The sequence below is a fragment of the Arvicanthis niloticus genome, chromosome 9, assembly GCF_011762505.2.
Source record: "Arvicanthis niloticus isolate mArvNil1 chromosome 9, mArvNil1.pat.X, whole genome shotgun sequence".
NCBI lineage: Eukaryota > Metazoa > Chordata > Mammalia > Rodentia > Muridae > Arvicanthis > Arvicanthis niloticus.
Genome location: NC_047666.1, coordinates 71,281,027 through 71,297,011, shown reverse-complemented (window position 1 = coordinate 71,297,011; position 15,985 = coordinate 71,281,027). Strand labels below are relative to the sequence as shown.

Below are 15,985 nucleotides of genomic sequence, written 5' to 3'. Positions count from 1 at the left end.
CATTCCCAGATAGTGCAATGAACAGGGAGGCTAAGTGTTCAAATACATGAGCCCGTAGGAGACATTTCTCATTCAGGTTACTACAGTGCCATTTCTTTTCTTTCTTTTTTTCTTTTTTTTGTGTGCTGAGAATGCTATATTTTAAAGCAAATTTCAACTATATAATGCAATATTAACTTGTTAACATATTATAATATAGAGCTCCTGAACTAATTCATTTTGCATAATTAAACTTTGTACCTTTGGGCAATGTCTCCTCATTTCTGTTTCCCCTCAGACCCTGAAAAGCACTTATCTACTCTGCTTCTGGGAGTTAAGCTGTTTTAGACTCCGTATTGAATATCGATCATACAGTAGTTATTTTTCTGGATCTGGCTGTGCCCTCCAGGTTTGTCCATGGTGTTGCAGATGGCAGGATTTCCCTCTTTAGAAGGCTGGATGCTATTACAGTATGTATATCTACATTTTCTCTTTAGCAGATCTTGATGCACATTTAGCCTTTCCCTAGATCTTTTGAGCCTCACCTTTTGCAGGTGTTTGTTCTATACAAAGAGTGTAGGAAAATATCTCAGACTTTTCTGCTAACTCACTTTTGTTACTTCCCAGGAAATTACACAATGGTCAACCACTATTGTTTTCTACCAATATGGTTAATACTGTACCTAGTCTCATTAGCTGAATCATAACATCTTTATGAACAAGGCCATTGTATCTGTCCTGCCCAGGAGAGTCACCAGAAACTTCCTATGCTATCTTGACACCTTTTGGCAGACGAAGACAGATTTCTCTGATGGTCTGAACTACTACTAATTTCTAGGGAGGTCTACCTCTCTGTACTTAGTTCATTCATAATGAATTGAAACAAGGTCCCTTATGGGCCTCAAGCTGTAGAGAACTGTACCACATGGTATCACACCCAGAACTGGGAGAGCTTCAGAAAAGCTTTTACCATATATGATTCCCTACAGTATCTGGATCAAAGCTGGAAATTCAGTGTGATCAGTTGGGTGAACCTCACCCTGTCCAAGATCTATGGGATTGGCAGTTGTTTGTATTCATCTGGTGTCTGAGACCTAATTGATGCAGTGAAAGACTGCCACATTTCAAAAGCCAGGTCAGGCTGTGTCAGGCTGCATCTGCAAATATTAGTCGTGGCTCCAGGGAGCCGGGTTTTGAGGCTCTGGCTTCAAGATAATGAGTGCTATACAAACACCCAAAGATTCTTACGAGACTGTTTGGGGAGGGCCCTGGTCATGCCATTGCCTCCAGGATCAGATGGACATGGATTCCTAGTCTGGCTCTTCTGCTTTCCAGTAGGATCTATAAAGTCTTTGAGTCTAATATGTAAATATGAGCATAACAATGCCTATTTCAATGAATGCTTCTTGGAAATTATAGAGAGTTTTGTAAGGTATCATTATACCAGTACGCTTTGTGAAGGATAGTCATTTGTTTCTTCTTCTGTTTCTTCCTCTTGTCTTTACCTTCTTTGTGTAGGTGTGAGGGCAGGGCACGGATGAACTCAGGCCACACAATAGACAAGGCAGAGTATAAAAAATAATGACAAAACTCAGGGCAAGTGAAAAAAATTTCACCCTGGGACACTAAAGGTGGGGAGACAGAGAGAGGGAGCGAGAGAGAGAGAGAGAGAGAGAGAGAGAGAGAGAGAGAGAGAGAGAGAGCTGTATATAAAGAGGGAAAGAAATCTGCACATTGTGGGAAGGGCGCTCTTTTCCATTTTGGATAAGGATAGGTGCCACGGTTGGCTTTATTGAAGGAGATGGGGAGGGAATAGTGCTCAGGTGTCTTGATTGATGTGTTTTCTTTGGGAGTGGCCTGGAAAGTGTTAAGATAATGCTGTGTGCTATGTTCCAAAGGTCTGGGAGGTGGAATTAGGGACAGAGGTGAGAAGGTATGCAGGACCTACTCTGGGACTTTGCTTAGGATGGCCCTTGTTTCCTGTCCCATGTTGAACATAGTCAGTCACCCAGCTGAGAACAGAAGCCAGCCTGAAATGAGTCTGAATGTTGAATTGGTGAGCCAAAGGTATGTGGATGTCAGCTATAGAGCTGCACCAAACTCAGAGGGAAGTGGAGGTTCTAATTGTAACCTCACTCAGATCACGCAGGGAATTTGATCATCAGGGGAATGAGCTCTGTATGCTCATTTCCTACCACATAATCCAGGAGATATTTCCCAACCTTTCTGAGCTCTAGGCTCATAATATTCCTAAAATCTAACATCTAAACTTCTATCTTATTTATCATATATTGTATAATATCCAAATTATTCTATGGAATTTTATTATTTTAAAGGCCAGATATATTTATGTCACCGACGAGGAACACAACTTCTAAGAGTGTTGAATCTGTGGCCCAGGAAGGAGTAGAATCCAGGGTTTCTGTCTCCCCAGGAAGGGAGTTGGGGAAGTTGGAAGGGTTGTGGGAGTCCCAGCCAGGTGAGCATGTTCTAAAAAGGAATAGACAGCAGAGCTGGCATCAAGGCTTCCTCTGTATTTCCATCGTTGGGTCTGAGAGCCAGGCTCAGAATGGAGTCTTTCATGAATTACTGCTTGGCTCTATTCCTGGAATTCCTGTCAAGGCGAAACTGCCCAAGGGAAGGGGCCCGAGTGGATCCACAGTCTCTTAGATAACCTCTTAACAAATGAGCAGGGAAGAAGGACGAGCAGGGAGCAAGGATGGGGCTGTGCAAGTCAGAGACGGTGGCACGATCCCATCATGCTCACCTTGATGTTACTAAAATTGGGTTCTGGAATTTGGTAATGCTATAGCCAGACAAATACAGGCTTTGGGGGACTGTCTGCTTGAGCATGGTGTGGGACTGCGACCAAGGGCAGGGCAGGGCGGGCAAGCAGTCAATCTGGCAGGCAGACAGGAGGAAGCAGCAGCAGCAGCAGCAGCAGCAGCAATTATCCCAAGTCTTTCATGCAAATAAGGGATTCAGACTCTCAAAGGGCATCAGGGCCACACAGACAAGTGTCAGATTCTCCATGCAAATGAGGAATTCAAGCTCAAATTCACTGATAATCTGCTCCCCCTGACCAGTGGATGTCAGATAGGACATAGATCAGCCCTGAAAACTAAGACCGGGAAGGTGCTCAGGGGCCTTGCCCTCATTTACTTCTGATGTGTTTGTAGCTGTTGTAGGTTTAGTTCTAGGACTAGGTGTGGGCTCTGGATCCCCATTTGTCTTCCTTTACAGACAGGATCCCTATGGGCTCCTTTCCCTGTATCTGCTAGTTCTGTCCCACTCTGAGGTGGTCTCCACTAGGTTTAGTCTGGGCCTGCTGGGAGGACAGCAGTGCTGCCTTCCAGGGGGCAAATTCTTTCTTAGCACAATGCAAAGGCAAGGTACTTCTTTTAGGGACTGGCTAGGGATGGCTGCTTCTTAAGAACCTTTAGTAAAGCTTTCTCTGAAAAGATGGACTGAGGCAGGGACTCCTCTGGAAGCAGGGGAGAAGGAGCTGGGTGGTTTATTACTTCACGGCTTACTTACCTTGATTGCTTACAAGTTTGAGGACTTTTCAATTTATTTTATGTGTGCATATAGATTTATGTACATATATGTGCATGTGTGCATGTGTGTATGTATGTGTACATGTGTGTATGTGTGTATGTGTGCATGTGTGTATGTGTGCATGTGTGTATGTGTGCATGTGTGCATGTGTGTATGTGTGTATGTATGTGTACATGTGTGTATGTGTGTATGTGTGCATGTGTGTATGTGTGCATGTGTGTATGTGTGCATGTGTGTATGTGTGTGTGTGCATGTGTGCAGTTGTGCATGAGTACATGTGTGTATGAATGCATATGTACATGAGTACACGTGTGTGCATGTGTGCACGTGTGTGTATGTGTGCATGTGTGTATGTATGCATGAGTGCATGTGTGCATGAGTGCATGTGTGTATGTATGCATGAGTGCATGTGTATATGTGTGCATGTGTGCATGTGTGCATGTTTGTATGTGTGTATGTGTGCATGTGTGCATGTGTGTATGTGTGCATGTATGTGGGAGCCAGAGGTTGGTAAATGTCTTCTCAATAGCTTTCCCACTGAATGATCTTATTTATTGTGTTCATAGAAACCATTTAATATATAAAATGTAGAGGGAAAAATGGGCATATCTAACTAGCTACAAGGATCAAAGTAGAGCATAGGACCATACTGCAAGGTCACAGAGCACGTGGGAGGTGTAGAGTCAGCCACCCTGGAGGTAGTAGGTTCAAATCCTTTTGCTTTACACTGTTCCAATGGTAGACTGGCCCTCTCTCTTCGAAGCTCAAGGAGCTTCCACTGCTGACTGATCCCTGTGTGTAAAATTTGGAAGAAGACTTTTTGAGACACCTCATCTCTTTCACCTAACCTGGAGCTCACCAATTCTGCTAGGTTGGACGGCTAGTGAGCACTGTTATCCCCCTTCCCACCTCTCCGGTACTGCTGTTGCAGGTCTGGTCAATCTCAGATCCTCATGCTTGCACAGTGAGCGCTTTCTCTTCTAAGTCATCCCCGCAGGTCCCACCCCTGTAGCTTCTAGCGCTTGATCCTGCTCTGGTATTTCTCTTGCTGTATGTGTTCTTAGAGCCCCTCATTTAGAGAGTCTCTTCTCCTTCCTTCATCTTCTAGCCTCTCTCAGTTTGGGCTGTGCCGCTTTGCCAGGGTATATGGTACACTGTGGTACCTGGGTATCCTGCTCTAAGCTCTGCTCTCTCTGGGGTGCAAAGCACTCAGGGCTGCAGTGTATCAGAGCTGGGTCATTTGGAACTGCATGTGATTTACTGTTTCTGTGAACCAGGGGTGGGCAACTGGCAGTTTGAAGTCAGCTGAGGTTGGAGTTTTTACAGTGAGTCTTTAGATTAGGGACCTTGGGTTAGAGATGGATTCTCAATAAACTTTCACCAGCACATTGCCAGCTAAGGAGATGCAGGACCCAGACCAGTCCTTGGAGGGGCTTCTTATTATGTCTCCAGAGGCCCCTAGTATTTCCAATACAATCCAGGGACCCAGTGCCCTAGTTTAAAGCAACTACTTCTGTGGGTATTGGCTACTTTGGAAGATGGTGTGGCAGTGCAGTACTTAGAGGAGTCATTCTTGATAGAGTTAACCCTCTTAAAAAAAAAAACAGATTTATGTTTTCTGGGCGTGGTGGGACACATCTTTAATCCCATCACTCAAGAGGCAGAGGCAGTTGTATCTCTGAGTCGGAGGCCAGCCTGGTCTAGAAAGTCAGTTCCAGGACAGCCAGGGCAGTTATACAGAGAAACCCTGTCTCAAAAAAAAAAAAAATTTATTTTTATTTTATGTATATGGGTAGTTTTGCCTGCATGTATGTCTGTGAATCATGTGCACGAAATATCTGTGGAGGTCAGAGGGAATGCTAGATCCCCTGGAACTGGAGTTACAGATGCTTGTAAGCTGCCATGAAGGTGCTGGGAATTGACCCTGGATCTTCTGAAAGAACAGCCATTGCTGTTAACTGTTGAGCCATCTTTCCAGACTCAAAGGTTTCCGTTCTTTAAAACAATTTAAAAATTTTCTCCTTTGTCATGTGTATGTGGTATGTGTGCATATATATGTTCAGGCATACGCAGACATGTATACATGCGTGTGTAGAAATCACAGATCTATGTGGAGACTCTTCCACATTGCTCTTTCGCCTCATCCTTTGAGCCAAGGTCTCCTAGTCAAACCCAGAGTATGTCAATTCAGGTCCCTCATCAGGACCCTTCTGAACCTCAGATCACAGGCCAGCCAATATGCACTCCCCCAGCATTTATGTGGGTCTGGGAATCCAAACTCTGGTCCTCCTGCTTACTAGGCAAATGCTTTATCTACTGTGCCGTCTCTCCAGTCCCTCCTCTGTGGTTTTTAAAGGCAGAGTCTTTCTAGGTTTCTGAGGCTGGCCTTTGCCTGTACTCCTTCTCTTTCTGCCTCCTGAGTGTTGGAATTATGCTATGATGTTCAGCTAAAGAAATGCTGAGGATGTTAACGGCTAAGTCTTAAGATTCACAGGACCCAGAACATTTGCTGGGTTTGTTGTTGGTCTTCAATGAACTAGCTGCAGGAGATATAAGTTGTGGTCAGAGGACGAAAGAAAAGAGAGATGTATTCTGAGTGGCGGAGCCCTTGCCATCTGTCTGCTGTCTCCCGGTACCTCCATTCCTTCCCTGCAAAATCTCTTTTGCATCCCTGAATGTCAGGAGAAGCCTTTGTGATGTAAGTCTTATTTCTTTTCTTTGAGCAGCCTTTCCCAGTAGTCACATCTATTGCTGGAACTTAATCTTGACTCTTAATTTAATTGGCCTTTCTTTAGTAAGAGTGAGTACAGGGGTTGGTCCAGTAGCCCCAGTAATGAGTGATACTCTGGGGTGGATATTGAGCAGGTTCTTTCTGAACCAAGTCCTGGTTACTCTTACCCGGTGTGACTGGAGGGAACTGCTCTGGGGCAGAGCAGAGCAGCCACATTCTTTGATGTGATGGCAGGGATAGTCTCAGGGCTCTGAGTCTACTTGGAAGTCTCTGCCAAAACTTTCCTTCTCCATTCCTTGTTGTTGGATGGCAGTCATATAAAACTTAGATATCAAGCTGTCTCTAATTTCTCAACTGAGACATCTGGTCTTGGCACATCCTGAGTATTCGACTCTGGCTGAACTATTTCGACCTTTGTATCATGGAACCCTGGAAGCACTGTGTGTGAGCTTGGCTTTTTTTTCTTCCTTCCAGAATTTTCTCTCCCCATTGCTTCCACCTTCTCATTAAAACACAGCAAAACAAATATTTTCAAGACCAACCGAACATCAACAGAAATCAAACCAAACCTCCCTTTCAAAGAGGGAACCCCAAACAACATCCTCACCCACACCTCAGAGGAAGCGAACCTGCTGCTTTCCAGAAAGTGATGGAAACATGCTATTCAGAAAGCACTGGGCACATGAGTCATCTGCCCACCCACTCATTCATCTGTACGAAAATAGACCCATCATCTGCTTCCATGCCTTGTTTCCTGCCCAGAAGTCATTATCCTCTGGTGGCACCAGAGATAATTACTCCAAGGGACCATTCTGGCTGGCAGCAGGCAGTGCCAATTGGATAGAATGCCAAACCTGTCAGTGCCTAAAAATTCTAAGAGAGGAGAAGGCAAAGAGCTGGGCTGAGCTATGGGAAGAGGGGCCAATGACTGAGGTCAGTCTCAGAGACGACAGACTGACAGACTGACAGACTTCAGGTTTTAGGTCTAGACAAGGTAATTGCCCTGCCTGAGGTCATCCTATGAATGGGTTTAGGGATAGAGTGTGTCACACTCAAAAGTGCCAGGCTGTTGTCCTTGAAGTCCAGACACATCGAGACTGAGGGATTTAAGTGGGACAGTTGACATAGTACCTGCAGAGGAAAGAACACAGTATCAGAGCCTTAGTGTGTAGACTCTAAGCCACGTCCTCAGCTATTGCCTTGCCTCAGAGTAGAGTTCATCCTAAGAAGGCTTTGGATTAGATAAATAGACGTTTGCACACTGCGACTCCTGTGCTAAATCTAGCCCACTGCCTGCTTTTGTATCAGTGTTCATGTCTTTAAAAGAACAAAAGGAGAATAGCACTTCTATGGCCTGTGAAAGTGATGGGGAATTCAACTTTCAATAACCACAAGTAAAATTTTATTAGAGAATGATCAGATAAATTGTCCCACTATCAACTCGACACAGCCTAGAGTCACCTGGAGAGGACTTGTCTAGATCAGATTGGCCTGCAGGAGTTTCTGTAGGGGAGTGTCTTGATTGTCTTCGTTGGTCCAGGAGGGCCCAGACCACTGTGGGCAGTACCATTCCCTTGGCCAGTGGTCCTTGGCTACATGAGAAAGCTAGTTGGGCATTAGCCAACAAGCAGTGTTCTGTGTGGTTTTGCTTCATGTTCCTGCCCTGTCAGTGATGACCTATGAGCTGTAAGCTGAAATAAACCTTTCCTCCCCTATGCTGCCTTTGGTAAGATTGTTGTATCGCAGCAGCAGAGATCAAACTATGACATATGCTCTTTCCCAATGTCTATAGTGGCTTTTGTTGACTGATTGGGACAGTGGTGGTATGTGGCCAGGTCCTCGCAGCCATCACATTGTAGTCACCGGTCCGCATTTCCCCACGAGGCTCCTCCCACTGCTCTTTTAGCATCTTGTCTCCTTGTGAATTCTCCATCTGTTTCTCAGAGCTTCTTTCTAACCCTCGTTGTCCTGGCTGAGGAAGTGGTACTTAGATACCCAAGGAAGGTTTGATGCCTGGGATTTGGATGAAGGCAGCAGGGGTGGGGTAGGCTGGGAGGAAGGTAGATCTAGACAATGAGCAGAATCCATTTTCCATCTTTGAGATTATATCCCATCAATCTAGTGTGATCTTGGCTTTAGTTACTGTCTGGGATAGTCATGGTGTTGGAAAAGACTTGGGGTTGGAAATCAAAACACCTGGGTTCCTTTGGTGTTTAGTGAATTGGTATCATGCACCCAGATCCACCTGTTAAAACCAGACCGAAGAATTCCATGGAGAGATAGTAAAACACTCAATTTACTTCCAGAAGAATAAAAAGAACACCCAGAGCAATCTTCTGTCTTCCTAGTCCTAAGCAGAGAAGTGCTTTCTCAAAGGTTCTGGCTCTGGTGAAGGTTCAGATTACCTTTTAGCAATCCTACCTCAGACGCCCTTAGATCCTACCTCAGATGCTTGACAAAGCTCCAGGCTTTGAGATGTTTCTACCACGTTGTTCTACTATGACTACAATCTCTTAGGTCTAAGTTGTCCTCAAAACCATGAGAAGCTGAGTATGGAGTCCCAGAACCCTTGTAAAAGCTTGCCGATGTGTGTGGTGGCTTGATTCCCAGTGTTGGGGAGCAGACACACTGGATTTTGGGGATTTACTGAGTAGCCAGTCTAGCCAATTGGTAAGCTCCAAGTTCAGTGGGAGACCCCATCTGCACAATAAAGTAGAGAACAGAGGAAGACAACCAACTTTGACCTCTGGCCTCCCTCTGGCCTCTGCATGAGCAAACACATGCATGTACATCACACACAAATGCACATATCCACACATACACATATCATATACACACACACACACACACAGCCTAAATGTGAAGTTCTAATTGACAAATACGTTCTAGTGTTTTTTTAAAAAAGTTTGAGATTGTAGTTCTCTGGTTCAGTGATGAGAACTGAAGGGACTTTTTGTATGAATTTCTCACAAACAGATCTGCCCCCACCCCCGTGCTAGCACAGAACACTATAACCCCTTTGGTGTTTACATTTTAAGTATGAGTTTGCGACTTCTTGTTTGAGCCCATCAGTCTCATAGGCTAAATAATTTGTGAGTATTAATTTTAGCATTGAACATTCAGGGTGGGTCTTAGCTTCCACACTTGCCATCCCGTATGCCAGTCATCTCTGGAAATGTCCCCATAAATGCACACAGACATGTGATTTCTTTACTATAAGCATCTGGGGACCAATCCAGATGACCAACCAGATGATGCAAACTTTAAGTTCTTAGGTACGAGAGATGTAGCAGGACATTTTTCCTTTCCGGTTCTGACTTTGATTTCAGATTTCCTGTTGACTCAGATGACTTCAAGGTGAGGACCAGGATGAATGGAGGGCAGTGGTGAGCTTCATTCTCCCCAAGGAATGCTTACACTGTGTCACAGGCTCTTTACTCTGGCCTGCCTGGGTCTCCTCTACCTCTGGCTAGCTCAGGGGTTCCTTATCTCTGGTTTTTCCACAAAGCTTCAGCTGGCCCACAATGCCCTCCTACCTTGTCCAGTCACCTCTAAAGGCAAAAGCATGAGCCAAAAGGGATCCCCTCTACCTACCCCCACCCCGTGTAAGATATGTTCTCCCAGCAACAAGAAAATGGCTAGCTCATCCACAGAAACAGTTGCTGGATCAGAGTGCAGCTCTTAAGTTGATGTACAATGCGTGAGAAGTGTTTGGGGACTTCATGGCAGATGGAAGACCAAGGTCATCTCCCTTGGTCCCTGGAAAGGTCTTTCCAGGGCATCTGGCCATGGCAGAACAAAGCCTCTCCCACTCCCGCAACATGGTGGCTGCACCAGGTATAGCCGTTTCTCTTTGAGCTGAGCCAGGATTCTCTGCTTCACTTTGAGTGCCCAGTGACTTGAGTGAAGGAATGAATGAAGAACACACAGCAAAGTGTCAGTCTGGGCTTTCCAGCCTTCAGACCACAGCCACTTCTAAATACAAGTTCCCGGGGAGCACCCCTCTCCCCTTTCCTGTCATTGTAGGGCTCGCTGCAGGAAGCCAAGGACATTGCTTCAGGGAATGCTGCTTTTTCTCTTAAGAAACCTCAGGTCATTGAAACCAAATGGTTGCCTGTATCCTGAAATCGAGTCAGGCAGAGAAGGCGCGTGGGTGATCCGGTTCCTGTGCTTGGATTTCCCCTACACAGACCCCTGTACACAGCACACCTCTCCTTGCCTCCCATAGGAAGCACAAGAAAGCCTTTGGCTATTCTAAATCCTAGAGCCAGATTTAGCAACCCCTCACGCTTCTCCTCCAAAGGGTAAACAGTTCCCACAGGGTACCAGAAAGGGTTATTGAAAACAGCAGGTCTTCTTTTCTTTCTTTTTTTTTTTTTTCCTTAACTTCAACACTTCTGGTAAATCTCTGATCCAGCATCTAGTGGTTAACCACTGATACAGGAAGTGACATTTAACGTTTTTATCACTCATCCAGAAATGGAAGAACAAGGCAAGTCTGTGTTTAGGGAAGATGGATGGCTGCCCACCACCTTCATCTTAAAGGCACATCACCTCTTTTCCTGATTGCTGGGCTGATAGGTGGTCTGTTTCCCTCCAGCCTGCTTGCTTCACTGTTGGGGTGCAGCAGGGTGTCAAGAGGGCAGTCAGGGCCTTGCTGTTCTGGATGGGAACACGACGACCTTGTTGGCTACCGATAGGGGTGAAACCGATGGTACTTGGTTCCCCTTTCTCAGGAGCCGTTGCATGTGGGGACAGGCAGGAAGGAAATGAACTGGGATGCCTGTGTCCCAAGCACATGGGACCACAGACTCAGCCTGCGGTGGCTGAATGCAGGAAGCCACCTGGCCAGCTGAGACTTGGAACAAAGTCCTGGTGGCCATGACAAGGAAGGCAGTCACCTTATCAACCCCTGCCAAGATGACTCTTAAAGCTAATGTTGGACATGGCAAGCCACAGCTGGCACCAATGCGTTCTGGTTACCCAAGCAGTGAACCTCCGTCACTGGATGCGTCTCTGTTTGTTGTGTTAGGAATAAGGGGTTTTCAGTGTAGCTTCTAGGTAAATCCCTGGAAACAAGGGTGAGGTGACAATATCAAACACTCTGAGTTCCCTGGTGGTGAGAGTCTAGGAGAGTCTACGTTTACCACATTCCCCAGCCCAGGACTCCATGCTGGTTGAGCCTCAAGTCCGAAGTCCAGTCCTGGAGATAACAGGTAGGAATTGAGGCTTTAGGCCTCACCTCCCTGCCCAGGCCAGTGGGCGGGGCCTGAGGACACCGGGAAGCTTATGTGGGAACCCTGCTGGAGGCATGTTTTTCGGCAGACACTGCATTGTTGGCAAAGATCCCTGTCTTCCCATATTTATCAGGGTGATGGATTTCTCTGAGAATTTCCCTCTTCTTCTAGCAGGAAATGACATGATATACCATTATGAAAACAAAAGTCACCGGGTTACAAAACTAACCTTTCTCTTTTGCCACTTCTTAATCTGACCACAGGGATTCTTGGCCCTGTCAACACTAGGAGGCAGTGGTGCGGTGGGCCTGCTCTGTCACTGAAGTGTAGGTGCCACAGGGTCAGCAGATGTTCACCATGAGGCCAGCTGGTCCTATGAGTTAAGTCACCTCTGGATTTCAGCTCTAGCTTGTTCTGGGGAGGATTTGAGGCCACACATGTTTCTTGTGGTCTCTTGGAACCTTAGTTTGTCTATCCACACACTGCTTTAAGGAGCTCTGGAGAGCTAACAGTCTCTGCAAAGGAAATGTGTCCTTCCAAATTTGCACTTTTCTCCATGAGAGGGTTGGCATGGGTGACTTCAACGTGTTCCTGAAAGGACAGAGTTGTGCGCGCGGGTTTCACGTGCCCCAGGCTCTATGTACCAGTGGTAGTGGGACTTTGGGCTGGAAGTAGCTAAGAGTCAAAAGTAAGATTCTGCGGGTCTTTAGTGCAAGCTGCATCTTAAGCACATGTCTTCTCCCCACAGAGGTTTTTACCTGACACACTGAAGTGGAACAAACAACAGAGCAAACTGAGCAGTTTCCTGTGCCAGAGGACACAAACGCACCCTCCATCTCTGAAGAAACTGCGGTCTGCTCACTGGTGCCAATGCCTGGCTGCCCAGTGCAGCGAACTTAGAAAACAGTCATGACCAGGTCCACCTTAGAAACTGGCACAAGCATTTGCATGCACGTGTGTGCACATGTGAAAGTGCATGTGCGTGTGAGTGCATGCATGAGTGTGCATGTGTGAGTGCATGCATGTGTGTTCATGTGTGTATGTGTGTACCCATGCCTGTGTATGTGCAGAGGCCAGAGGAGAACATCTTTCCAGTTTCCCTTGAAGAAGGCAATCCCACTGAACCTGGAGCTCAGAACAATTCAGCTACCCTAGTGTCCAAAGGGCCCCAGTGATACACCCATCTCCCTCGCCTGTAGCATTAGGCTTGCTGCAGCCATGCATGCCCAACTTCTATGTGGGTGCCAAGGATCCGAACTCAGGTCCTCATGCATATGCGGCAAAAGAGCTCTTACCTGCTGAGTCATAGGCCCAGCATTTTTATAAGGGCCTAAAGCACATTGGGATACAGACTGTGTAGAGAGCCTTCTATTTAAATGATGAGACACATAAGTTAAACACACACCACACACACACACACACACACACACACAGACACACACATACACACTACACTACACACTACACTACCATGCGGAAAATTATATGCTCTGATTTTGGTAATTACAGGTTGCTATGGATGCACAGAGGTAGAGCCGCTTAGCCCCGCCCAGGAAGAGCTGGTGCAGGAGGAAACATCTCAGATGAGATTTCAAGATTAACTAGGTAAATCAGTAGAAAAGGAGTTGTGGTAAAGGGAGGAGATTGGGGTGGTAGGAGTCAGGACATGCTTTGCTGTCTCCCAAACTGTGTTAGCAGCCACAACTTATCTGTTAGAAGTAGTGGGTAAAGTGAAGGAAGGAGTAAGGGTGACTTTAGGTTTGTCACGGGCAGTGGGTCGGTGCTGATGCCAAGCCTTTGAGTTTGAGACTCTACGTGGGAATGAGTAGACTTGATTACAGGAGGTTCACACAAGTCCTAGAAGCTGTCCAGGCCTGAGAGCGTCTGCAGGCAGCTCGCGGTCGGTGGAGTCTGTCCAAGTGTCCTGTGGGCAGTGAGGTCATCCTGGGAGCATCATGGGACAATGTATGCCTCAGGGCAAAGATGAGGGTGGATGCTGCATTCTTTGCCTTCGCCAGTCTGTTCAGATTTCCAGGCCTGCTTCCCACTCAAGACGGCCATTTCCCCAGCTCAGCCCACTCAGCCCAACCCAGAATCCCGAGGCAAAATAACAGCAAGTTACCACTTTCTGTGATCCATTACTGCAGACATTTTTTTCTCATTTAAATAAGATCTTACTATCTACCTATACTCATGTAAGAAATCCTCAAGTCAGGTTCTTAAAATAATAAGTAATAAATATGTCTCTCCTCCTTGTTAGTTCTCCCCCTTCCTTTTCTTCCTTTCTCTTCTTCCTCATTTTCTTCCCCTTTTCTCCCTCTCTCTCTCCTTTTCTTTTCTCTTCCTCCCCTGAGTCTTTCAAGCCAGAGTCTCTTTATATAGCCTAGGCTGGATTTGAACTCGTGATCTTCGTGCCTTAGCATTCTGAGCATTGTCATTATAGGCATGTGTGACCTACACATGTTAACTCCTTTATGTTTTTATTAATAAACTTAGGTTCTAATAGAGTCCTTATAGACTCCCAAGTCACTCCTGCCTACAGACTTCCCTCATCTGGAGAGTCCCATGCACTTTTAAAATTACATACAGCTATGCAATTCCATTCCCACAATCCACTGGGGCTAATTTCAAATACCATAGTTCATTCTTCCCTTGTTCCTGTTACCTCTTCTTGATTCCTTGTCTTCTCATACTCCTCCACTGTTACCTGATGGCCTTTTGGAGGCTTCTTTTCTGCTTTGTTTGGCATGGTGTTATTGCACCAAAATTTTAAGAACTTACTCTGCAAAGATGCCAAATTTGGATTCTATTACTTTCCTCTTTTTATTTATTTATTTTTAATTTTCGGAAGTACCGGGGATGAAATCTGGGTCTGCGCACATCCTCAGCCACTGCTCACCACTCATCCATCCACCTCTCCATCCATAATCCGGACTATTAGGGTTGTGTGATGGGTTGTTAGCTGGATTTAGAATCACCTAGGGGACAAACGTCTGGGCATGTCTACGAGGGCTTTCTGGAGGGCTTTAGTGAAAGGGAGGAGACCAAGCCTGAGTGTGGGCAGCACTACCCCATAGGTGGGCTCCTGGACTAAGTCAAGAGGAAAAAAACAAGTCAGGAATCAGCATCCTTACACCTCTGCTTCCTTGGTAAGATGCAGTGTGACCAGCTGCTTCATGCTCATGCTGCCGTGTGGGTCCCACCATGGTGGAGCCACCTTCAAACTTCAAGCCTAACAAAATCTTCCTTAACTTTTGCTAAGTGTTTTGACATAGCATGCATATACTAATATAGGCTGCTTAGTGCTAAATATAACAGCATAAGAGAAAGCGTGTTATAAACCATAAATAAATGAATGTTAAATAACGACTGCAGTACACTTGTTGTCTGAATGGCATGTAGAAACAAGGTTGGAGTGTAATGAAGTTCTATCCCTAGGCTCTCCTGGAAGTCCAGCATCTACTCTTGATCCTTTGTAATTCAGATTCTAAACAGATGAAATATTGGGAGATATGTACATGTTAGTGTTTGCCTCTGGGTTCCTTTGGTTATTTACAAAATAGATTTTTTTTTTCCTGTATAGCATGTATACGTACGGCTTTTCTTCCCTGCTGTCATTTCCTCTTGGAATTTTCCTCTTGGACACATTTGTATTAAGTACATCATTATATCCCCTTCTTCCTTCATTCACTTACCCTGAATCTATCGAGTTCTACTGTGTGACAGCTAGTCACTCAACAGTGGGCAAAAATGGAAGGTTCATATACTCTTATGTGTATAACTTCAAGGTCAAATGCGGGGTGAGACACTTCAAAATGGTCATATAAAGAAAAGTAAAATATTGGTTTTGTGGAGGGAAACACCAGCTGAAAAAGCCCACTGTACAACAGGAATTTGTGGGGGCTTTCCTGCTTGGATAGGAAGGTGTCCTGGAACTCGGAAGCCCAGGAACTACATAGCTCTGACAGGAGAAGGTATCTCAATGGCAGGACATCCTGAGACACGGGAGCCCAGGAACCATGTAGCTCCGAGAGGAAGCCTCCTCAGCAGAGAGGGTGCAGTTCCCAGGGGAGGGTATTCCCAACTGAGCCTCAGCTCGGCTCTTTCTCTTCTCTTCTTCCCTTCTTCTCTTCATTGCTTTCTGTCTTCTTTGGATGAGAGTCACACCAGGCAGCAAACCTCATACAAGAGATTTATTGGAGGGTCCAGGGAGAGAAGGGTTGAATCCAGGACTGGCTGCTTATGCTCCCAGGAGGGAGCAGACATCGGGGGGGGGGGAATTGAACAAAGCACAGTGCTTATATAGGGGTTCTTGGAGGGTGGAGCCATCTAGGGTAGAGCTTTCCAGGGTGAGGACTGGTGGGATTTCAAGTCCTGAACTTGGGGGAGCTCAGGGATTGGTGGGTTTTCCTGTTCAGGGACTGGTATGTTTCTGTGAGAAACTCAGGCATGGGTAGATTTTACTACTCAGGAATTGGTG

The 15,985-nt window shown here is 45.9% G+C and overlaps 1 long non-coding RNA gene across 1 annotated transcript in view; it reads left to right on the top strand.

The window, feature by feature from the left end:
- Nucleotides 1–13,200, top strand: part of LOC143443564 (uncharacterized) — a 33,790-nt gene extending 20,590 nt beyond the window's left edge. The window contains exon 4 of the long non-coding RNA XR_013112680.1: nucleotides 12,254–13,200. This is a non-coding gene — a long non-coding RNA (uncharacterized LOC143443564). The remainder of the gene's footprint in view (nucleotides 1–12,253) is intronic.
- Nucleotides 13,201–15,985: the final 2,785 nt, after the last annotated feature.